Source organism: Arvicanthis niloticus, chromosome 4 (genome assembly GCF_011762505.2).
Source record: "Arvicanthis niloticus isolate mArvNil1 chromosome 4, mArvNil1.pat.X, whole genome shotgun sequence".
Lineage (NCBI taxonomy): Eukaryota > Metazoa > Chordata > Mammalia > Rodentia > Muridae > Arvicanthis > Arvicanthis niloticus.
In genome coordinates, this window is record NC_047661.1 from 70,579,956 (window position 1) to 70,604,566 (window position 24,611).

Genomic DNA, 24,611 nt, shown 5'->3' on the forward strand with positions numbered 1-24,611 from the left:
CCTTGGCGTGTCCAACAGGCTATGTTCCAGTTGTAGACTTAATGGTAATGGTATGGTTTGAAGGCACTTGTTAATAAGACATTGTGAATAATACTGATATCATCTATAACTCTCTGATTCCCGACAAGGGATGGTATATCAGGTGTCAGTGTTTACACCTTACTTAGAGCTCAGCTGAAGAGTGAAGGCTATGGGTGTGGACTTTGCCTCACCCTGTTCACATTTCTTCTGTTTGAAAATGTATATTCTAGGAAAAGTTTTGATGATCATATCAAATCAATTCAGTGCAAATGGAATCAAATATAGTGTGTTTGAGGAAAGGAAAATAAGTTACATAATTCATGAGGCAATTAAATAAAGCTTTATTTGGTATCAACTATTTTTCAGATTCTATTCAATAACTTACAGATGGATTGTTGTAAGAAAGGCAAGGTAAGGTCTGTCTTTTGGAGTTTACATTTGGTGATGAGTGGCACATCTGTATCTGTTAGCATAACCATTAAGGAGCTAAGGAGAAAAGACTCATTAAACAGCAGACAAACATGAAACATCTTGCCTTGAGGTATTAGAGTCTAAGTGGTGATAGAGGAACCATGTCAGTCTTGCTAAAAGCCAGACTTTGTGAATTGTCTTATACTTGTATTTTTGAAAATTAGAGCAAAGGTCTTTAAATTGAAGTTATATTTTCTTCAGGTTTTGTGCATGTTTAATCTTGTCTTTATTCTTGGAGTTTAAGGGACATAAGTTGTTCCTCTAGAAAATGACTGAGACTCAGTACTTCAAGTTGTTCCTTTCTCTATTTTGCAGCTCATTGCCTTTGAAAGTGGAGCCATCTCACAGTCTGGAGGCCACAGGGGAACAGCGTCATAGGGAAAGTATGTCAGGATAAGGTTTTTCATGATAGGTAAGTTACTGAATTATTGAGAATTAAATCCTGCTAGAAGTACTTGAGATATATTAGAGGTGTACTTCAATCTATTCACATGTGTATATCATGTGACCATCATTACACATTTATGAGTTTTCATTGGAGTTTTCTTCCAAACAATAATTCTGAAACTGTCATGAGTTCTAGTTGACATTATGTAACAATTTTGAAATTCAAATGCATGTTATGATAGAAAAGGTTAAAAATTATCTTTGCCATATAGAGTAATTTTCAAATAAGAACTCTATTGCAACACTGGGGAATGACCTGGATTAGTGAACACTGCTGACACAAGAGCATCCCCATTTTCCCCTTATTCTTTATGTGATTTCCTAAGATGACCACTTTGGTGTGAAATAGAAATGGAGGTTGGGGAATACTCATTTCAAGTTTGCATTTGAGGACAAATGGATTGCTCCTCACAGCTCTTCTCTGGTTACATCTGAACACTGAGCTGTGCTGGGAGATCCAGAAAGGGTCAGAAGACAGCAATAGCTACTTCAGTCAGTGGAAAAGAAGGAGATGTGTAGATATCTAGCACTATCTCTTAAGTGCCCTGATGCACTGTGCCAAGTAGCCCATGTTGTTGCCTTCTTCCTGCTACTATCCTGCAGGCAGTGGAAGACAGGTTATACTTATTACAAAAGCACATATTTGCACACTTGCTTTCATTAATACATTTAAAGGGTTCTTTAAAGTAGGTATAAACAGTGAAGTTATTTAAATTACTAAAGATGGAAGGCTTCAATTAATCATCAGGGAAGTATGAATGGAACAATAAGGAACCAGTGTTAGAGAAGAGAAGAGAGCTTGGAGATGGCTCATTGAAAGGAATATGTGAAATGTATTACAGATGCTGCTGTAAATCATTCAAGATTAACGTCCTCGGTGGTATGGGGAGTTGGAACTATGTGGAGACAAGGCTGTGTGATTTTAGGGCAGAGTTATTATCTGCTCATTTGCACTGCCAGAGTTTATGAACTTGAACAAAAATTTGTATTATTAAGTCTTTTTGAGGAATATAACCACTAAGAATAGTGTCAAAAACCATGATAAGTACTAACAGTAACTTAGTTCTCATCACTAAGATTCCCCAATCAACGATAATTAATGTCAATACTTGAATTCTGCAAACCCTTCTCCAAATTTTCTACTAAACTCATTCCTGGCTTCTACATATTTTAATGATGATTTGAATCATCATTAAACTTTTGAACTTTTGAACTAATATAGTTCAAAAGTTGTTAGCCCTTTGACTGAGTAAGGAGGTTATTTCATATCTCATCATATTATTTTTTTGTCATAGTTCTAGCTATGTTCCTTGACTATGTGACTGGTTACCTGGTTTGACTGAGACACTTACAACACTTTTTCTGAATTTAGTTCCTTTAGCGTCAGTATATGTAATGCTCACTGAGGACTTTGTGACACCAAGATTAGGTGGGATGAGTAGGAAGCAAGTATTTAGGAATATTCTGTAGAGGAGCATTATACTATATTGGACAACTGAGAATTAATCCAGAGTTTGGGACATGAAGATGTAAAGTACAGAAGCCTTGGAGTTCTGTAATCTCAACTCCTCACAGTGGGACAGGTTTCATTAAGATGACAAAGCCAAGCCCTGAGCATGCCTATGTTCTATTTTAAAGAGCAAAACACATGACTATGAGGCTTTAGTCATATTTCTTGAAGGTAGTCCTATGTCACTAATTGTAAAAGTATTTACGGAAACTGTTCTTAGTGTCAGAAAGTGGCAGTAGTGATCATTAGGAGAATTGAGGCCAAGGGGAGTAGACCTGGAAAGAATGTTGTAAGTATCTTGTTGGGCCAGGTGTCTCATTACAGACTCAAGGAATATGGCCAGGACTATGCCATATATGAATATGTATCAGGAATATGATGCAGAAAATGTAAGGGATGTGGAAAGGCCTCAGTAACTCACTGGTGGCTAATTGAATATCACCCCAGTTCTTAGATTGGGACATGGCAAGGCTCTGTTAATGGCAAGCTTTTCACTGAGCAGATGCCTCAGGTGAGAGGATCTCTAGAAAGGACATGGCCAATAATGATGACACACATCAAATCTACTCTAGAGTGTCAGGTGAACTGCATTTACGTTGTCCACTCTATAGAGACACTAACGTATAGACTTTTTAATTTTCCACTAGGATTCTCTGCAGCACTGCAGGCAACTCTTCTGAAACCTTGGCTTTGGGTAGGCTGTAGGAGTCAGACTGGTGGAGTAAAGCAGGCTATAGCCTGCTCTATCAAAACCTTTGGCGTAGTATAGAAGGTTCAATTGTATTGATCTATTTTATGTCATCATACTAGTCCAAGTGGTATATGCTGAGAGGTTATTTTGGCCTATTTTAAAGAATTATGCTAAAATTCACAAAGGAAATGATTAATTGGGAATAAAAACTGTGAAAGAGTTCTCCTCTTATAATTACATAAGTATTGTGTAGATACATTTAAAAGAATGTTTAATATTTTTTTATTTTTGAGACTATAATATAATTACATTATTTTGCCTCTCCATTTTCTTCCTTCACACCCATCCCATCTCCCTTCTTTACTCTCTTTGAAAGTCATGGCCTCTTTTTAAATGATTGTATGTATGAATTTATGTAATGTGTACTGTAAATACATAAATACAACCTGCCCAGGCCATATAATGATTCTTTTATGTATATGATTTTAGGGTTGACCTTTGGTATTGGATAACCAGTGTTAGTCTACCCTCCTCATCTCAGCAGTTCTTAGCTGCAGGTAGTTATTTTTCTAGGAGCATTTCATTCATTCTCTGTTCTATATTAGCAACTATTTTGGTGTGGTCTTTGTTCAGGTCATGCTTTGGCAGCCATGTTAATGAGATTTTATTGGTGGAGCTTTATTGAAATCTCTAGAAAACACAATCTCACACCAGACTTACTGGTCCTTTGGATCTTATAATTGTTCCACTCCTGTGCTGGGGTGGTTCTTACACTTAAGGACCCCCATGAACCTGGTGACCCATGAACCTGGTCCTGACTTCTGCTGGTCAGCTTGCCTTACATCAGTGGATTCTTTGCATGTGTGTGTTTGATGGCAACATTTTCTTTTAAATTTAATTTTTAAAATTATTATTATTTTTACAGAGGAAACTGCAATTTCTTCTCTCTCCTCTCCTCCCAATCTCTACTCCCTAACATCCCTCTCCCTTCTCCCACTTACTTGTTCTCTTCAGAAAAGGGCAGGCCTTCTATGGATTTCATCCAAACATAGCATATCATTTTTTTCTGGAAAGACTAAGATACCCCCCTAGTTTTAAGGTTGGACAAGGCAACCTGGTATGAGGAAAATGGTCCCAAAAGCAGGCAAAAGAATCAGAGACAGTCCCTGCCTCCACTGTTAGGAACCTCACAAGAAGACCAAGCTACAAAATTGGAACATGATAGATATGTAGAGGGGCTAGGTCAGTCCCCCACAGTCTTCTTGGTTGTTGATTTAGTCTCTGTGAACCACTGATTAGTTATTTTATCTATTAGATATTCTATCTAGCCACTGGTTAGTTGACTTTATGGTTTTTCTTGAGAGCTGTCCTTGACCCCTCTGTCTCCTATAATTCTTCCTCTCCTTCATCCAAAGGATTCCTTGAGCTCTATCTAATGTTTGGCTGTACAACTCTGCATCTGATTCCACCAGTTGCTGAATAAAGTCTCTTTGATGACAATTGGGCTAGACACCAATCTATGAGTATAAGACAATATCATTAGGATTTTTTCTTTTTGTTCCCCCTTGTCATATTTGGTTCTATCCTAGGTCTCTGGGCTATTCAAACTCTGTAACCTGCCCTCAAGGCATTGTCATGGGTGGGCTTCCTCTTTTGGCATGGGAAATAAGCTGGATTAGTCATTGGTTGGCCACTCCCACAATTTTTGAGCTACTTTTACCCAGCACATCTTGTAGGAAGGACAAATTGTAGGTCAAAGGTTTTGTGGCTCATTTGGTGTCCCAATCCCTTCACTTGAAGTCTTGCCTAGTTATAGGAGATGGCCAGGTTCATGCTCCATACCACCCCCACCCATTGCTAGGAGTCTTAGCTAGGCTCACTCTCATAGATTCCTGGGAGTTTTCATTGCATTATGTTTCTATTTCTAACTTATCCCTGAGATGCCCTGCCTTCATTCTAGTGGTCTTTCTCAGTACTCTTTCCCTCTATCCTCCCCCTAATTTGACCCTTTTTAACCCCTACCCCCACAATGTCTATTCTATTTCCCCTTGAGCCCTCTTTGTTACTTAGCTTCTTTGAGTCTGTGGATTGTAGTATAGTTATTCTTTACTTACAGCTATTATCAACTTGTGAGAGCATACCATATTTGTCTTTCAGGATCCGAGTTACCTCACTCAGGTTTTGAGTTACCTCATGTAGGATGATTTTTTTCTAGGTCCATCCATTTGTATGGTAACTCTTAATGAATGATTGCATCAACTGAAGGAGAGGCAACATTCTTAAACAAGAGAATGACTGCAAAGAAACATCTAATAAATGGAGACACTTAAGTTTATTTAATTAGCTGTGTAAATTAACTTTTTGATTTCTTTCAAGTACCTGCTTGGTTATTTCAATGCCTTATAACTGTAGATTTCATACCTTTTCCCAAAACTCTGTAATTCTATAAACTGCTCCCTGTATGTCCATCCACATATCCTAAACTATATCTTCCTTCATAGGCTAGCTGTTTGGCATCTACATCTGTACTGCTAACAAAGGCTCTCTCTTCCTCATTCTGATAGAAATAAAGTTCACTTAAGAGCATAAGGTGTACTACCAGCATTCAGAACCATGAAATAAGAACAATTACTTTTTGCAATCAAGAGTTCTGAATCACTATATTTTATTTATTCTTTTCTCATACAATACATCTTAACCACAGTCTCCCCTCCAATTGTGTCCTTTGTATATTTCATTACTGTTCTGCTTGAAATCAATGCAGCATGAGTTCCTTTTAGAAGTGCTTAAACTGCTCTTCTGTAAACAAGGACCGCCTTCAAGTCAATGCTTCCTAAGGCCTCAGGTGGGGAGGAGCACTGTCACACCCAGAACAATGACGTCTATGATTCAGGCAGATATTTCATTACCTGGCAGTATATTTCCTCTTAGAATCAGTAATAAAGAAAATGTGTCATGGCTGGATGGAAGTTCAGTTTCTCTTTATTTTATTTTTTTTTCAAAAAAACTAAAAAGCCAAAACCCAAACCAAAATCAAAATACCCAAAATATCTGCTTCTGCTTCTAGCTCTGTACCTGATCAATGTTTTGAGTATATGGTAGTATTTTTGTGTGTTTTTTCTCTTTGATTTATAGTTTTGAGGATTTGAAGTAAATACTTCAAAATTCTGATTCGGGTAGAATCTGCAATGATGACTCGCCACAAGATGGTTTCCTGTGGCTAGAATCCATACTTTAAATAAAAGCTTGTGTATTACTATAGTTCTTCAGGAAGAGTGGTTGGACCTAGATCACCTGCAACAGGGCTCTACCAAAAAAGGTACTTGCTGCCAAGCCCAACCACCTGAGTTTGATTGCTGGGACCCATATGGTAGAAGCAAAGTACTGACTCTCATAAATTGTCTTCTTACTTCCGCAATCACACCTTGGCATGTGCTTCTCCCCACCCAACTAACTATATAAATGCAATAAAAATAAAAATAATAAATACAAAAGCAATTCTACAATATGTCTCAACAACTTATCTGACTTAGCAAGGTTATGAAAAGATGATGGAGAACGAGCAGAAGGCAGAAATCCAATGGTGGTTGTAGTTAGCGTTTTCTTGGGGATGTCAGAAATAGTTTGCTACAGTTCCCATTTTTTATACTTATTTCATAATTGATTATATAACCTTGAATCACAGGGTTCATCTTATACAAGGGTACATGATACATAATAGTAAACTCTCAAGAATTAAAAAATAAAATCTTGCTCTTTTCTGCTATTTCTCGTGTAGCAGAGATTCATAAAATCCCTTCAGCAATAAGGAAGCAGAAGTGCTGGGATTAAGCATAGGACTTTTGACCCTTAACAGTAATAAAACATAGTTCATTAGACATCTTATTAATGATGGTAGGGAGATGAAAGAGATTACTGTGGTGAGTGTGTGTGTATGTGTGAAGTATGATGTACTTTTTGCCTCAGCCTTTTGAGATTAAAAATCTGGCTGTTTATGGTGTTTCACTCTTCATCTGGGGCAGCTCTTCCTAGAGGTCATTGTCTTCAACCTTCATGATGCAGTATGGTAACCCCCAATCATAAAATAATTTTGTTGCTACTTCATAACTGTAATTTTGCTGTTGTTATGAATCATAATAAAAATATCTGATATGCAGATGGTTTTAGGCACCCCTAATAAAGGGGTTCTTTGCCACTCAAAGAGGCTATGACCCATAGGTTGAAAATCACTGCTACAGTTAATCTTCAGGAAACTCATTCAATGTAACCATCCCAGTCTGGAGAGTAAGGACAGCTGCTCTAATTCTGTTGTCTGCACTATTATGATTAGTAATTTTTAAATAATTTTTATTAATGAGCATCAATTTCACACAGTGAGGGTTTTCTTATCACTTATTCATTCATACATATTCTACATTTGATCACATTCACCACACTGAGACCCTTTCCTCTTTCGTGGTTAATAGAACCCTTTGATTTTTATGTTCTTCTCACATGCCAGATTCTAACTCTGAGAGAAAATACATGATATGTGTCTTTGTGGGATTGGCTGAATTTCTTTAATGTATACTTTATTTGGAAAAAGACCCAAGGTATTATGAAAGTTTTATGTGATACTATACTCACAGCTTGCCAGTTCATTTTCTAACTTTGAATGATGGAAAGTATACAGTCCTGAAGAATGCTGCTTCAGATGTGATGTGAGAATATAGGGAGTCATAAGTGATCTTCTGAGTAAAGGCCCTTGATCTAGCCCTATGGTTTGTGTAGTAGGTAATGGAAACTATTCATAATGATGTCATTTGTCAGCTCTTGGCCTCAGGTGCTGAAATAATGGCTCTTTCCCTGCAGGGACTTAGTCAGGACAGTGGCATCTTTGGCTAAACTCTTCCTTATTGTCAGCAGCATTGACAGCTCTGACAAGCTGAAGTGTTTAGCTGAGGTTGACTCAGTACTCCTGTATTTTTTCAGAACAGCTGGTGGCTCCTTCAGAAAGTTTAAAACTTTTATTTTCCTTGCCATCTTTTTTTTTCTCCTTAACTACTTATTTAAGAATCTAGTTGCCTGTTGAAGTTTCTAATAACGAGCAATGACACATTAAATATTGAATGCACAATCAGCCCTACTGATTGTCTGAAATGGTGAAGAGACAGGGATGAGAACAGTCTATAAATGCATTGATGGTATTTTCTGTGACCAATGAATGTCTTAAGGAATGGTGTTGCCATCTTCTCTTGGAAATCTGATATACGTAGGACAAGATAGTAGAGGGATGGGCTTGGTGAAGAACTGGTAGGAAAGACAGAACAAACGTGTCTACAGGAAGAGTTTTAAAATACTGTCTGTCAAAGTTATTAAATCTGCTTAGAAAGCTAATAAATAAAATCCAATGTATGAATCTAACCTAACTTTATATCTTCCTGACTGAGACTTCATATTTTTAATTATCTGATCAACTCTTCTACTTTACTCTCTATTATTTACATGTGATGGTTTCTTGTTCTGCACCTTAGGGATCACCACTGTGGAGCGTACAATTGAAGTCTGCTAAATAAATTTCTAATTAATTTTTAGGATATTGTTTACTTTTCCCCATTTCCTTCCTATGGCAATTCAAGGGAAACAGAGAAAAAAAAAAAAAAAAAAAAAAAAAAAAAAAAAAAAAAAAAAAGCACCGAGGAGTACAGATGCCACTCTGCCACCAGAATCTCTCCAGGAAGAGTAGCGCCATTCTCAGAGGGAAGATGATTGCTTCTAAAAGGCAAAGAATGTAGGTCAAATCTGAGATTATGCAGAGAAAAGAATGATAAAGGGGCAGGGGAACTTTATGCTGAGCAGGGTCACAGACAGCTCAATGCTGTTAGCACATGGATATTATTTCTCCATGTTTATGGAAAAATTTAAATCTATAGTAAATAGAAGACCCTAATCATATGGCTTAGGGGGGACTTCGACCAGAATGAAGTTTCATTTGCTTATCTTCGTTCTAACCAACTTGTAAATATCTAGCAAAGGTACCCCTCCATCCGTGAAAAAGAAAATTGTAAATGGGTTTATACAGTAGCAATGAACTAAGGATGAACTGAAGAGGGACAAAAAATGGATAGTCTTGAGCTTTAGACAAAGGAAGGATGTTATGAACAAAAGGTTTATGGTTCCTGGTCAAGAAAGAACTTTATCAATCAGTTGGAAAATCTCTCAACATCTTCAAGTGTCACAATTACTGGAACCAAGAGGAAAGAAAAAGCCTCTGAGTCACAGGACTCAACCCAGTGATGATAGCCAAGGGTGGGATATTTCCTATTTTGCAGAGTCCCTGTCCAGCCAGTTATGGATAAATTTGCATTTATGTTAGGAAATTCTTGGACCTGCCCATTACAGGGACATCCACTTCCCACTGGGTGAGTCATGGAATCCTATAAAAAAGAGTATCAGCGCTTGACTGCAATATTCCTGGTACTCAAGCACTGGTCTACTCCGGAGAACCTGGTGAGTCTGAATTCTTGAGTCCTTAAGAGGGTCTGCCTTTTTGGTCTTCTAATGAGCAGTAATTTCAGTTGGTTCAAACTTATCAAGGGATGAATGTGACTTAGAAGATGCAATTTTAGGGATGGAGGAATATCATGTGCTGTACAAGCATGCTTTTGCTTTTGTTTGAGCTATAATTTGATATCCAAGGAGCAAAATAATTGAGGAAGTTGTGATTTGAGATGAAAACAAAATATGTCTTTTCATTTATGATATCTTGATGGATATGAATTTCAAAGGCTTATGTCAGAGTCTTATGTCACAAGCTGATGAGAAACCCACCTATTCTTTCAACTACTATTTGTGTTGTCCAGTCATTCTACCTAGAATATCCTAGCATTAGATGGGCACTGTTTATAAGAATGTCAAGGTTATGAGGACATTGTGTTCACATAAATAATATTTTCCAGTGGTGTGAAACAGAAATAGATTCTTAGGAAAAATGACATGAAATTAAATAAAATAGAGGGTGCTAAAGCTGATTTAAAAAATTGTAGTAGAGGCCGTCCAGGACCTCCTAAAATGAGTGTGGGAGATTTACATGCACACAAAGGAACACAGGGAGAGAAGCAAAGGTACTACTGTCCCATAAGCCTAGTTTCTCTGTGGGGATCACTTCTTGTGACAACTGTCATGTAATGTCTTTCAGATTCTGAGACTCCAGTACGATGTCTTACCAGCAGCAGCAGTGCAAGCAGCCCTGCCAGCCTCCTCCTGTGTGCCCACCCCCAAAGTGCCCTGAGCCTTGTCCTCCTCCAAAGTGCCCTGAGCCTTGTCCCCCTCCAGTGTGCCCTGAGCCTTGTCCCCCTCCAGTGTGCTATGAGCCATGCCCCCCTCAGCCATGGCAACCAAAATGCCCTCCTGTGCAACCTACACCATGTCAGCAGAAGTGTCCACCCAAGAACAAGTGAGGGTCTTGCAGTCATCAGACCAACGGAAGTGAAGGAAATCTGTCTCACCTACTTCCATAGCAATGCCTCCATCCTCCTTTGAAAGCCTGTCCTGGATGCAGAAGAATCTTCCCCACCCTTAATCCTCCATGTGTTTATGATGGCCGCTTACAGAGAAGGCATTTCTCTGAGGCTCTTCTGCTGCTTTCCTGGGGCTGTTGTGAATGATCCTTTCTCATTGCTTTAGTACACCACAGGCTCAGAAGGAAGCACATCAGGTATCTACTTGGTGCTTTCAGAGGAGCCTTCTCAGCCTGCCTGTTACCTAATTAGGGCAATGGTCACTGCTCTTTCACTTTCTGAAAAAAAAAAAAAAAGAACCCCTTTGGTGATGGTCTAATAAATACTTTTTTTCTTGCAAAACTGCTTAATATTGTATTACTATTTTGGCTTATTTGTATCCTTTGGTAGAGAAATTTTAAAATTTAATTCAATGTTTTCTAAGTGGAGTCACATCAAAGACTAAACCAATATTATTTTAAAGTTATGTTTTTGACCATATTAATATTTCATTGTTTTGAAGGCCAAATTACTTAACTTCTTAAAATATTATCTTTTTAAATACAAGGTGAAAAACTCTATCATTTGTTGGTCACCTATTTATCTACAATCTACTACTAATTTTCATCTTTGGTATACATTTAAATTCTCTCCCATGATATAGTTAGTGTCAGACCCCATGCATGCTAGAGTTCAGTGATTGCCCATGCACTAGCAGAAACAGTTCACCATCAGTGTCAGCAATGCCACTGTGCGGCTTTCTCATAACTACCCAGCAAATGTTATCTTAAAACTACAGTATTCTTTCCCACTGTCCTCTTTCTGTATTAATTTACTCCAATTTCAATGTGACACTGAACAAAAGGGGCTTTGTGGAACTTATGAAATCCTTTGTATAAGGTGATAACAATTCTTAAAAACAGGTTTGATAGAAGAAATAGAGATAAAAGGGTTTTTGAGAGGTCAAATTGTCTCTTCCACATGTGTTATTTCTTCTCTGACATCTCACAAAACTCTGCACATTACAACTTTCCTCATTTTTACCTTCTGGAAGCCAGGCTTTACAGAATAGAATGTTTAAAGGCAGCTGAAGACATAACATAATTAAGAAGTTACTGTGGATGCCCAAAGAAACAGCTAGATCAAAATTCTGAATGACTGATGTTACATTACAAAGGATCCTCCAGCTGAACTTGAGGTACTGACATGAGCCAGGCAGAGCTTTAGGCAAAAACTTTATTTTTAAAAAGACTTGAACTGGTATCCTGAGAAGGATAAGACACAGAGAGACATGAAACACACAAGGCAGAGATAAATGGAATATGGCCATCGTGGGTCACACTGCACTAGAAACTATCTAAAGCCTGTTTTCTCATGAGAAACAAATTCTGGCTCCTTTGAGCTGGTCAGTCTCCAGAGCATCTTCCTGGAGTTCATGCCAATGAATTCAGCAGATCCCTATAAAAGAGCATATTCTGGAAAGGAATCTGAAACGCCTCACTCACGTCTTCATCTCTAATCTGTCCTATAGCACAAAGGTTGAATGGATTCTTCCCATTGATGTTTCAAATAGGCTGGGAGGAACAACAGGTTCAGGAAAAGCAGCACTAGGCCCCCAGGCAGACATTGTGTCCTGCTCTGGCACACTGATGTTTTTTGAGGGACTCAGATAGAGACCTCTGTGCAGGCCACAAAAAATAGATCTCTTAGAACCCATCCCTGAGTTGGCTGGTGTTTCCAGCTATTTTGGTTTTGACTTGAGATTTGAACGATTGTTTATTTATTTACTGTTACATTTAAATTGGTATTTCCACCATCTAAAAAGCTATTAGTTAGTGCATAATGCAGGCTTTTTAAAGACTAAGATCAGTCAAACAAGAAAAAAAGTGTAAAAGAAGAAATGTAACATAACCTCAGAAATATTGTTATTGCAAATCCCATATCCATCATGTTGTCCATATTTTCCTTAGAAATTACCTAGATTTTCTTTTTTCTTTTCTTTCATATATTTTTTGTTAAATTGTTTTATTTATTTACATTCCAAATGTTGCTCCCCTTCCCTATCCCACCTCCCAGAGTTCTTTACCCATCCCCTCCCCTTTGCCTCTAAGAGGGTGCTGCTCCACTCACCCACCCACACACTTTCCTCACACACCCACCTTCCCCTACCTCACACTCCCCCAGCATCTGCCTTCCCTGGGGCATCAAGTCTTTACTTGATTAGGTGCATCCTCTCTCCACAAGGTAGTCCTCTGCTACATATGTTTCAGGAGCCACAGACCAGCCCATGTATGCTCTTTGCTTGGTGGCTTAGTCTCTAGGAGCTCTGAGGGGTCTAGGTTAGTTGTTCTTCCTATGGGGTTGCCATTCCCTTCAGGTTCTTCAGTCCCTTCCCTAACTCTCCCATAGGGATCCCCTACCTCAGTCAACAATGGTTGGCTGTAAGTATCTGCATCTGTTTCAGTAAGCTGCTGGTAAAGCCTCTCAGAGATCTGCCATGCCAGTCTCCTGTCTGCAAGCACAGTATAGCATCAATAATAGTGTCAGAGTTTGGTTCCTGCACATGTGATAATCCCAAGTTGGGCCAGTCACTAGATGGCCTTTCCTTCAGTCTCTGCTCCGTTTCTGTCCCTGCATTTCCTTTAGATAATAACAATTCTGAGTCAAAAATTTTGAGGATGGGTAGATGGCCCCATCCCTTGACTGGGGCACTGTCTATCTACTGGAGGTGGTCTCTTTAGGTTACATCTCTCCACTGTTGGACATTTCATCTAACATCATCCTCATTGAGTCCCAGGAGTCTTTCATATCCCAGGACTCTGTGACTTTCTAGAGGTTTCCCCTGTCCCCCACACCACATAGCTGCATATTTGCATTTATTCCCCTGGCCCTCTGGTCTTCTCTCCTATCCCCCCCCCCACACCATACTGGGTCCTGCTCCCCTTTCCCCCTCCACCCTCCCCTCTCCTACCCAGGCCCCTCCCTCCCCCCACCTTCCCTGATTATTTTGTTTTTCTTTCTAAGTGGGATTGACTCATCCTTACTTGGGTTTGTAACTTGCACATGTCATTATGTGAGAATGGTGAGTGAGGAAATAGATCAGCCACTTCAAAGGAACTCCCACCTATCATCGACTGAACGACCTAAAATAATTTGAGGAATCTCTTCTAGAAGAAGATATTCATAATCTTCATAATCAAATTAAAAGGTTTTCCTCGTTCTGAATTTTTTTTCTGAAGAACACTTCTATTTAAATTAGAGATGTGGAAGACACCTGTCTCAAATAAAAATGATCATGTTTTTCTATAGTTTCCAGCTGAGTGCAATAAATATTAAAAAATTCTTTATATCTGTGAGAAAATTTACAACAAAAATGTGATTATTTATCATTTTAAGGAAAATTGTTGATATTATAAGCACAGGTGCATGTACTTATTTTTCTAAGAAAGAATTAGCACACACTATTCTAAGACATGTTTTTCATTGTGAAATTTTCACAATCCACATAAAGGACTTCATCATATGGATCTTTCAATTACTCCATCAAATCCCTCCTCTCTCCTCTTCCTTATTCATTTCCATGCCCCTAATTATGCCCCTAACACTCCATCTTTTACCTCCATATCCCATGTTTCTGCGGTTGTCTGAATTGCAAGAAAATATACAACATTGAGTCCGGCTGTTTTCTTTTTTTTTTTTTCCTTAACATGATGGTCTTCAGTTCCATTTATTTTCATTCAAACAACATCATTTCATTCTTCTTTAATTTAATTCTTCTTTATTCATTCTGAATTAAATTCTTTGTGTGTACATGTTATGGTTACTTTATCTGTCTTTCAGTGTGCACCTAGGCTGCTTCTCTGTCTTAGCTATTGTCAACAGTGCCATGCTGCTTCTGTTACTATGACTATATACTGTCATTTGGAACCAGCTATCAGGCACTCTCAGCAATGTTATTTTTGTTGAGGAATATTTGACTATTTGTGATGTTTGATTGCACATGAATCTTAGAATTGTTTCTTTTTTCAATGTGTGAGAAGATGGTTCTCAGAAATTTTACATATTCAGAGATGGCACTGAGTTTGTCACTTTTGTTAACAAGGCCATTTAATACTATTTCTGCCAGTCCTTGAGTATGAGAGAATTCCTTTTCCATTTTCTATCTTCTTTCCAATTATTTTTATTTACTGTTATAATATTTCATTGTTTAATGGTCTTTAATTCATGTGTTTAGATTGATGTGTAGCTATTTTGTCCTGATTTTTAATTCTACTGTGAATGATGTTGTGTGTCAGGAGCCATCATAGGACAAGCTAATAACTAGCAGGTGATCTTTCTCAGATGACTTCACCTTAGATTAAAATCTATGATGGAACTCTGGAGGCAATGCTCAGGAGAAAATTATTTTAGGGAACATTCCTGTTATTAATATCCTTTTTTGTTATTATTAAACATACATGACAATCACTATGTATTAGCCTACCCTTTTGAGCAGATCTCTGGAGATCTACGAAGATGTACTGTCTTGTAGTGATGCTATGTAGACAAATAGATGACTTCTTAATTCTTGATGATCCTATAAGAATTCCTATGATTATATCAGTATTTATTAAGCTCTTTATGGTGGGACTGCTATTAGGTCCTTTCTGATAGTCAAAACTGCAATGAGAACTCTGTCAGTCTCCCATATATCACCAGTTAATTTCTTCTCAGAGAGTAAGCAGACATTCTACTACTCAGACTCCAAGAGGTTATAAAACCATGATATGTGCTAGGACAGAAGATAAAATAATTGACTGGGCTTATCTATATAAAACTTCACTAATAACTTAGTTTTATATTTTAACTCTCCATGAACCTATGGAGCTGTGGCAGGTGATGAATGTTTAGCCAGATGATTACTCCTAATTGATAGGCATATAAACATTCACTGTTGTAAACTTATTTGATTTATGATTTGAATTTATGTGTAAACTTGTGATGAATCTTTTACTACATGATCATGTATTCTAAAAGATGTATAAGTGCCGAGGACAAAGAGGAAAAGTAGAAGAGACAGAACTGAGCTGAGGAGACCTTTTTGACAGAACTGATCTCAAAATGAACTTAGAAGTAAAGGCATAGCATTGGGAGAAAAGGAATTGAGAGTAAGGACCTTATTGTGACATCAGAGCAGGAGGAGAGAGCAAGATTAGAAGAAGCTGTAGCAGAAGGAGCAGGCAGGTTTTTCCTTACCCTGGGAGAGAACAGGTTTTTTCTTAATAGCAAAGCAGGTTTAGTCTTACTAATGAGAATAAACCTTTCTTCTTACAGACTTGAGTTTAATTCATTTAGCAATGAAAGCATAGAACCTTTTTCTTTCTCTATATAATAAGGATTAGAGCTCATTTTTTATCCAGGATGAATGACTTCTTTCTGCACTGGTGCTTGGTCTTTTGCTCCAAATGCATATGTAAGAATGGATGTGTGTGTCCATGTGTGTGTGTGTGTGTGTGTGTGTGTGTGTGTGTGCATGTGTGTTAATATGTAATTATGAGAATATAAGTAAGTGGGGCCCAACTGGTTATAAATCAAAATGTATAAATGTGCATGCATGAATCTTTATATGAATTTATGTGAGTTTATGCATATTTGTTTATGTAAAATTCTTTCTTTCTGTGAGCCTGTTTCTCTTCTCTGGTTCAATAGAAGTTTATTGCTGGAAACTTGCCTTTGGCCTGACAAGCGAGAGGGGCTACAGAATCATGGAATACATGGTGACCAAAATCTCCATCCGAGTCTCCCTTGGATCCCACATGGTACCTAGCAAAGTACCTTAAACTTTGCATGCATACAATCCATATTTGCCTAAAAAGTGACTAAATAAATAACTGTATTTTCTTGGGGCAAAAAAGGGAAAAGGATGTAGCAATTAACCTTTTACTTAATCTCTTGATGTTAGGCTAGAGGTGTTAATCACCCAAGTCAGAGACTTTTAACCCTCAGAATGAGCAGGAAACTTTTTAGGACTTTTTAGAATTTATCATCAGTATTCAGTACAGTTAGAGAGCTAGAATGTCTGGAGACCCTCAATCTTTAAAGCCACACCAGAGTCTTACTCTGTGTCTCATTTCAACCCACTCTAGGCCAGGAGGCTCCCAGCATCTAAATTGGTGCCTTGAAATAGGGAGTTTGAAGAAGGTAAGTCAATACAGATAGGACTCTCAACACATAATTAATGGAATAAATACTCTCCTTGTCAAAGTCCATCAGCAGATGACTTGGTACATACTGTATGGCATGTGAAAGAAACTAATCTGTAATAACTATAGACAAAATGGCATGTTATTGAATTTAGTTAGGAAGAGAAAATCAAATACTATTTGATTTCAATCATATTTCAGCTAAAGGAAGTTGATCTCACAAAGGTTTATAGGATGGTGTTGGTTTCCATGGGAACACTATGGGTGAGAGAAAGATGTGGAAAGTTTTTTGAACTAAGCTAGAATCAATTCAAGCATGAAGAGTTCAATGGAGTATTTTATAATGTGAAATATCTACCCAATACAATTGTGTTTTCACCAGAAAAGATGGCAAATGTTTAAAATATGAAATACACTGACCTTGGTTTGAACTTTCATCAATGTTCATATGAATCATTGTATTACTCATTATATATACTATGATGAGTTACATTAAAAATGCAAAGGAAATCTCCAATTAAATTTAATTTGATACTATAAAAGACCCTTAACACAATGATATACACAGATAAAAGTTGTAAAAACTCATGGGGATTGAGCAATTTTCTTTTAAATGATTACCAAATCATATAATGTATAAAACTAAAAGTTTTTAGAATTGAAATTATCAGAACACAGGATTTAAAGCAAAGGCAGTTATCACAAATTTATAGGTATGAATGCCTACAACATCCAATGTGGGATTAATATAAAAAATAGCCAAAGAACTCCAGAGAAAGACAAACAGACAGATAGACACACCACACACATACACAGAGAGAGAGAGAGAGAAAGAGAGAGAGAGAGAGAGAGAGAGAGAGAGAGAGAGAGAGAGAGAGAGAGGAAGGGAGGGAGGGAGGGAGGGAGGGAGGGAGGGAAGGAGGGAGAGAGAGAGGGAGGTTCTAATGGAGAGGGAGGTTCTAATGGTTAAAACCATTTAACTTTTCTTAAGGGACTGAAGTTCACTACCCAACATGCACATCTACCAGATCTCAACTGCCTGTACCTCAATTTCCAGAGCATCCGATTTCCTCTTCTGGGACCTCAAGCATTGCCTAAACCCACACAGAGAATGCCCAGTTCTTGGGTTTCTTTGTAGTTTATATACATATTATTTTTCAGTTTTCAACATAATTCTATCATTTATCCCTTTCCTTTCTTCTGTCCAATCTCTTCTATCTACCCTTCTTGCTCTTTTTCAAATTTATGGCCTATTTTTCATTAATTCTTATTACATGCATATGTGTATATAGTCCTAAATATAATCTGCTCAATATGTATAATGTAACTCATATGTATGTTTTCAGAGCTGACCATTTGGTATTGGATAGCCAACTGCTGTGCTCTTCCCTGGGTAAGTGTATTTCTACCAGCCTCATTGTTTTTTTGTTCCTTGTAGTTCTCTGTGTAGAGTGGAGGCCTCATTGCCTTTCTCCCATCTTCTATGGTATTATTGTTTTTGAACATACCATGCAAGCTTCCAAAAGAAGAAAACAACCAACAGTCCTAACCAGCTATGACTCTAATGAACCACAACAACCAGTATGATTTTCTCTCCCTAACTAAATTCAATAACATGCCATTTTTGTCTATAGTTATTACAGATTAGTTTCTTTCACATGCCATACAGTATTAAGAGATGTGCATATTTAGAATATGTTTTTTAACCAAGTCATCTGTTGATAGACTTTGACAAGGAGAGTATTTAGGACACAAACTAGAAACCAGAAGTACCTTTTAGAAAATTGTTGTGTATAATTTCTATCCTTTTAAAAATACACTAGAAAATAAGTTGTTATAATGCTGAAATATATTTAATTACTATTTGAATATTTTGATGATATTGAATAAAAATTCAGATATTTTCAACAATGTATTTAAAACCATATTATTATCTGATATTCAAAAATTTCTATCACCCAAATTGGACTTTTTTTAACAGTATAGAATACTTCAATCAAAAATTGCAAAAACAATAAGATTTTAATTCATATGGTCAGATTTATGATGACAATAATTTTTAGTAAAGTCTTAGAAATTAAGAAATTATATACGTAGCTACCTAGGAGACTAAAATGTAAGACTGATAGTATTTCTCTGTATGTATCTCTGTGTCTGACTGTTTGTCTCTGTCCCTGCCCTCCCTCTCACCCCCAGTGGGGTCTTTGTAAGCACAGGTATGTGTGTATGTGTGCGCACAAGCGTGTGTGGACACATGTACATGCATGTATGCGTGTGTACATGTGCCTACTGCATGTGAGGGATTCAGAGTACTTGGTCTTTTGGATGTTCAAGCAAGAAAAAATTTATGTTATTGTGTTACACAGGTGATCTCAACAGCTCTTCACAGAAGTGAACTGTGAGAGACTGTGTGTCTTCATGCTAACGACTTAAGGAAGAATATGATTAGGGCAGGTGCAATATTAGTTCCTGTATTGTCATGATAAACAGTCTTGTGGTAATCTTAAAAGGTGAGTCTGAATTTATACTTCAAATATGTCATTTGACATGCAGTCATGAAAAGGGCCAAGATAACACTCAAGGCCATTAGCCTCCTCTGTGAAGAGCATAAACTATTTCCCATGACTCACAAAAACATGCCATACATAGGCAGGAGACATGACCTGACATGGTTGTTAAAGAAAAAGTTGAAACCACAGCTAAAACCCCTTTAATACTTTCCTTCTTTTACCCCATAGACAAATTATACTTACAAAACAGGAATATAAATGGGCCAATGCATCAATGAATATGAATAACCTGAAGCAGATAGAACACGTGAGTTAGGGCACAACAAAATTATAACAAAGAAATATTGACATCAATTAAAAAAAAGAAATTAGGAAACCTGTGAGATCTTACTGAAACTGAAATGGGTGAACACCCACTGAGTCACAGCATTTAATAGTGAAGAAGTTCAGGAAGAGGATATTTCCCACTTGTAGGGTCCCAGTCCACCTAGTCATGCACTTATTTGCATTTTGGTTGGGAAATTGTTGGACCTGCCTATTATCAGTCAGTTCTGCTCACACTGGGCGGACCTGCCAGTCCTATAAAAGGATTCTTGGCTACATAACTGCAGACTCCTGGTACAGAAGTCCTGGTCTTGTTTTGTGAACCTGGTGAGTATGATTTCTTGATGTGATCTGTCTTTATGTTTATTCCTATTGCTGTAGTGAGTTTTTGGGAGTATCATGAATTTAGTTTTGACCATGGGATGAAAGTTACATACCTAGTAGTCAGAAATTTAGCAGTGGATACAATAGAACACTGTGATATGTGGCATTTCCCTAATGAGTGGGGCAGAAACTGATTTTGTGATTTATCAGGGTACCAGTACTTGTAGCTGCTTGTCTTGAAGGTGATTCTTTGTGAATTCAGCATTACTTGTTTCATTGAAACAAAAATAATTCTCCTGAAAAAAAAATGCATGAAACAAAAGAGGATTTACCAAGGCTACTCTAGGAGATTGCTGACAGGAAATGGAAAAGTCAGGAAGTCTTAAAACAAGAATTACAGAATAATGTTCATGCCCAGAGATAAGGGTGTGTGTGGGGGAATCTGATGTTCCAAGTTTCAATCAATCTTCTTTGGATTGACCACCCACTAACATTGTCATGAAATTATTTACAGATCCTGAGACTCTAGCACCATGTCTTACCAACAGCAGCAGTGCAAGCAGCCTTGCCAGCCTCCTCCCGTGTGCCCACCCCAGAAGTGCCCTGAGCCTTGTCCTCCTCCAAAGTGCCCTGAGCCTTGTCCTCCTCCAAAGTGCCCTGAGCCTTGTCCTCCTCCCTCATGCCAGCAGAAATATCCTCCTGTGCAAACTCCTCCAACATGCCAGCAGAAGTATCCACCCAAGAGCAAGTGAGGGGGCTTCAGAAGAATTCAGGACCAAGAGTAGAGAAAGGAATCCATCTCAAATACTTCCATAGCAACTCCTCCAACTTCACTTCAAAGCCTATTATGGATGCAGAGGAATCTTCTCCATGTTTCACCCTCCATGTGCCTATGATGACCCCTTACAGGGAAGGCATTTTCCCGAAGTTGTCCTGCTTTTGCTGTCAAGAGGCTGCTGAGAATGATCTATCCTCAGTGGTTCAGTGTTCCAAATGCTCAGTAGAGCGGCTGCTGTCTATTCTGTGCACCCAGAAGATGTTTTGCAAAATTGTCAGTCAGTTAGTTATTGTGGTGTCACTGCTTTTATTTCCTGAATAAAGCACAATCTGATTAATAGTATTCATGTGTTCCTTTCTCTAAAACACTCTATTAACTTCTTGATATGTTTATGTTCTTTTATTTGTATTCATTGATCCTAAGGTCATTCTGCTGCAATCAAGTTTTGACTAATATTGGATCATATCAAATATATAGTACTTGTTGGTTTGCTTGAGAGACACATTCTTTCATTCTGCACAACTAAACGTCTCCTTTAGCACATGCTAACTTTGAAAGAGTATCTGATATTCCAATATGTATGTGCCACTTAGGACATACTTCTACATTCTTCTAAATCCCCCATGTATTTTTATTTACATTGGCCCCCTACTTTGACCTAATAGTTACATATTTACATCAATAATCATAGTTATGGTTTTTTCACTTCTCCAATTGAAACAACTATGCCAACCTTGTATTTTACAATATCATATTTCTTAGCATGACATAATGCAGTTCATTCACCTTTCTAAAAATGACATATCATTGTTCCTTATTGCTATTACTCCAGTACATATATATGCCACATTTTATTAAACCATTCATTCACCAGTAAGCAGCTCGGTTGATTATTGATCTTGAACATTAATAGTAGTATTAAAATATAGATGGGTATATAGGCATGTCTATTGTATATTCTATCGGACTTTTAAAATATGAATCTAAGTGATGATGAGGCTCATATAATATGAATCATATGAAAGTTGCTTTAGTGTTATTTTTTTGGGAGACTCCACACTGATATCCATATGTGTTGGGTTAATCTACTTTCTCACAGTCAGAGAATTTATGTTCCTTTTCATCCACTTTTCTGCCAGCTCTTGCTATTATGTTGATTGGTACTCAGTCTTACATAGGTATAATGACTCTGGTGTCATTTTTCTTTTTGTTTCTCCACCTCTGTTACCAGCTTTCTTTCATTGTCCATAGAATTTAGGAGATATCTTTTCATTGTGCCTCACTGCTGAGGGTTTTGCGAGTTCATCTGATTGAATGGGCAGACAAATTGGTGGTTCCTGTTAATTTAGAATTGTTAATACTGAAGTTATGCAGCAATTATATTTATGTACTGAAAACACAGGTCAGTTAAGGTTTTGTCAAGTGAAAACTAAGTCCTTTTATAGGCTGATATGAAAATGTAAGTGGAACTAATGGCTGTTATCTTGTAGTAAATTAAGTTTAAACCACATTTTTTCCTGCAACCACCAGGACTATCTGTTCAACTACAAGTGCCTTGAGGACAGGTGTGAGTGTCTATGATTTTTAGGAGTCTTTGTTGGTTCATTACCTCAAATCACAGTCATATTCTTCAAGATGGCTTTCCAACAGGTAATGTTGAGTGAAAGTTTTCATGGGAATGACTAAAACAATGAAGTTCTATTTATTTCTCCAATGATCCATTCCAGCATATCTTTATGAAATAGTATGTGGTGAATACCAGGAGTCTTGTCAACACAGAAAAAAATCATAATATCAAAGTTAGAAGAAGCCATCCACTCTTCTATGTCCCTGTTTGAGACAAACATGTTGTATAGAACTGAAAAGCTGCAGGATCACTTCTTTATCCAGGTATAGACTTACCCAAAGTGCAGCTTTCTTGTGAAGAAAAAAAGCTTTTGTGAAGAAAAGCTTTCTTTGTGGAAGTTTGTTTTCTGTTTCCCAAGGCATGGGCTTGTCAGTCACATCTTTAGGAGCAGTGCAGGCACACCTCTAGGTTTCCAGTATTGCTTTACTGTACTGTATTTTAATTTGATGTTTTACATCCGCTCCATTATCACAGCCTTTACACTCATGTTGATGTTGAGGTCATTACCCTTCTAAGCATAGCAGGACTGGTAAATATATGAACTTGCAGAGACTCTGGCAGTACACACAGTACCTGAACAGGTTTAGGTCTAATTGGGTCTCAGTGCTGAGAGTGGAAATAGACACCTAGAAATTTAACCCTCTAATTGGTACCAACTTGCAAATATACAAAGCATTTTCTCCAATAGTCTTTTAAAATTTTATTTAATCTTTTTTACACTCCAGATTTGATCTCTCTCCTGGTACACTTTTTGACTGTTCCCCATCCCATACCTCCTCCTCACCTCTGGTCTCCATGAAGATGTTCCCACCCACACCCCCACCCTACCAGACCTTTTAATGTGTATACAAACTATTCAAATCCAGAACCCATGGCCAGCTGTAGATATCTAACACAAATAGAAGTCAAAAGAATTTTGGAATTTTTTTAATTTTGTTAATCCACAGGTCATTTTCTTATATGTTATGATTACAAATTTGTATTTGTTTTACATTTTTAATGATATTTCTGTATTTTCCCAACATGTGTTTATTTCTATATCAATACCAGTTATCACTATTGCTATGTAATGAAGCATAAAATCAGGTATGCTGATTCTTCCAGTAGGTCTTTTATTGTTCAGAGTTGTTTTAGCTATACTGTTTTTTTTTTCATATGAAGTAGAAAATTGCAGTATCAAGATCTGTAAAAATATGTATTAAAATTTTGATGGGATTTGCATTCAATCTGTAGATTGTTTTTGGTAAGATGCTCATTTTTCACTTTGTTAATTCTACTGATCCATGAACATGGGAGATCTTTCCATCTTTTGATATCTTCTTCAATTTCTTTCTTCAGAGACTTGATGTTCTTATCATAGAGGTCTTTCACTTGTTTGGTTAGATAGATATAAGACAATATTAGATACTTTATATTATTTGTGGCTATTGTGAAGGTTGCTATTGTTGATTTTCTCAAAGTACCATTTCTCTGATTTGTTGGTTCTTCATATTGCTTTGTTGTTGTTGTTTCTAATTAATTAGTTCAGCTCTGAGTTTGACTATTTTTTGTTGTCTATTTACCTTGGGTGTGTTTGCTTTCTTTTGTTCTAGAGCCTTCAGGTTTGCTGTTACACTGCTAATACAAGATCTCTCCAGCTTCATTATGAAGGCACTTAGTGTTATAGATTTTCCTCTTAGCATTGCTTTCATCGTGTCCCATAAATTTGGAAATTTTGTGCCTTCATTTTCATTGAATTCTAGAAAGTCTTTATTTCTTTCCAGACCAATGAGCACTAAGTAGAAAGTTCCATAAGTATGTCCAGTTTCCATGAGTATGTCGGCTTCTGGTTGTTTCTGTTGTTATTGAAGTCCATCTTTAATCCACAGTAATCAAACTTCTCTGCTGAAGCTGGCTATGTGCTGGATTATACGGTCAGGTTTAGAGAAGGTTCCCTGAGGTGCTGAGAAGAAGGTATATTCTTTTGGTTTTGGGTGAAAGGATCTGTAGAAATCTATTAGATCCATTTGGTTCCTAGCATGCTAGCTTCATTGTTTCTCTGTTTAGTTTCTGTTTTGATGACCTGTTAATTGCTGCTAGTGGAGTGTTGAAGTCCCCCACTATTGTGTGTGGTTCAATTTATGATTTGAGATTTAGTAAAGTTTCTTTTACAAATGTGCATACTCTTGCATTTGAAGTTCAGAATTGAGACGTCATCTTGGTGGGTTTTTCCTATGATCAGTATGAAGTGTTTTTCCCCACTTTGGTT

The 24,611-nt window shown here is 37.4% G+C and overlaps 2 long non-coding RNA genes across 2 annotated transcripts; both read left to right on the plus strand.

The window, feature by feature from the left end:
• Nucleotides 1-9,601: 9,601 nt before the first annotated feature.
• On the plus strand, nt 9,602-10,865 carry LOC117706534 (uncharacterized). Its single transcript, XR_013109643.1, has 2 exons — nt 9,602-9,629; nt 10,318-10,865. It is a non-coding gene; the product is annotated as an uncharacterized LOC117706534 (long non-coding RNA).
• Nucleotides 10,866-19,898: 9,033 nt separating this feature from the next.
• Nucleotides 19,899-21,005, plus strand: LOC117706577 (uncharacterized). Its single transcript, XR_013109644.1, has 2 exons — nt 19,899-19,961; nt 20,473-21,005. It is a non-coding gene; the product is annotated as an uncharacterized LOC117706577 (long non-coding RNA).
• The last annotated feature ends 3,606 nt before the right edge of the window (nt 21,006-24,611 follow it).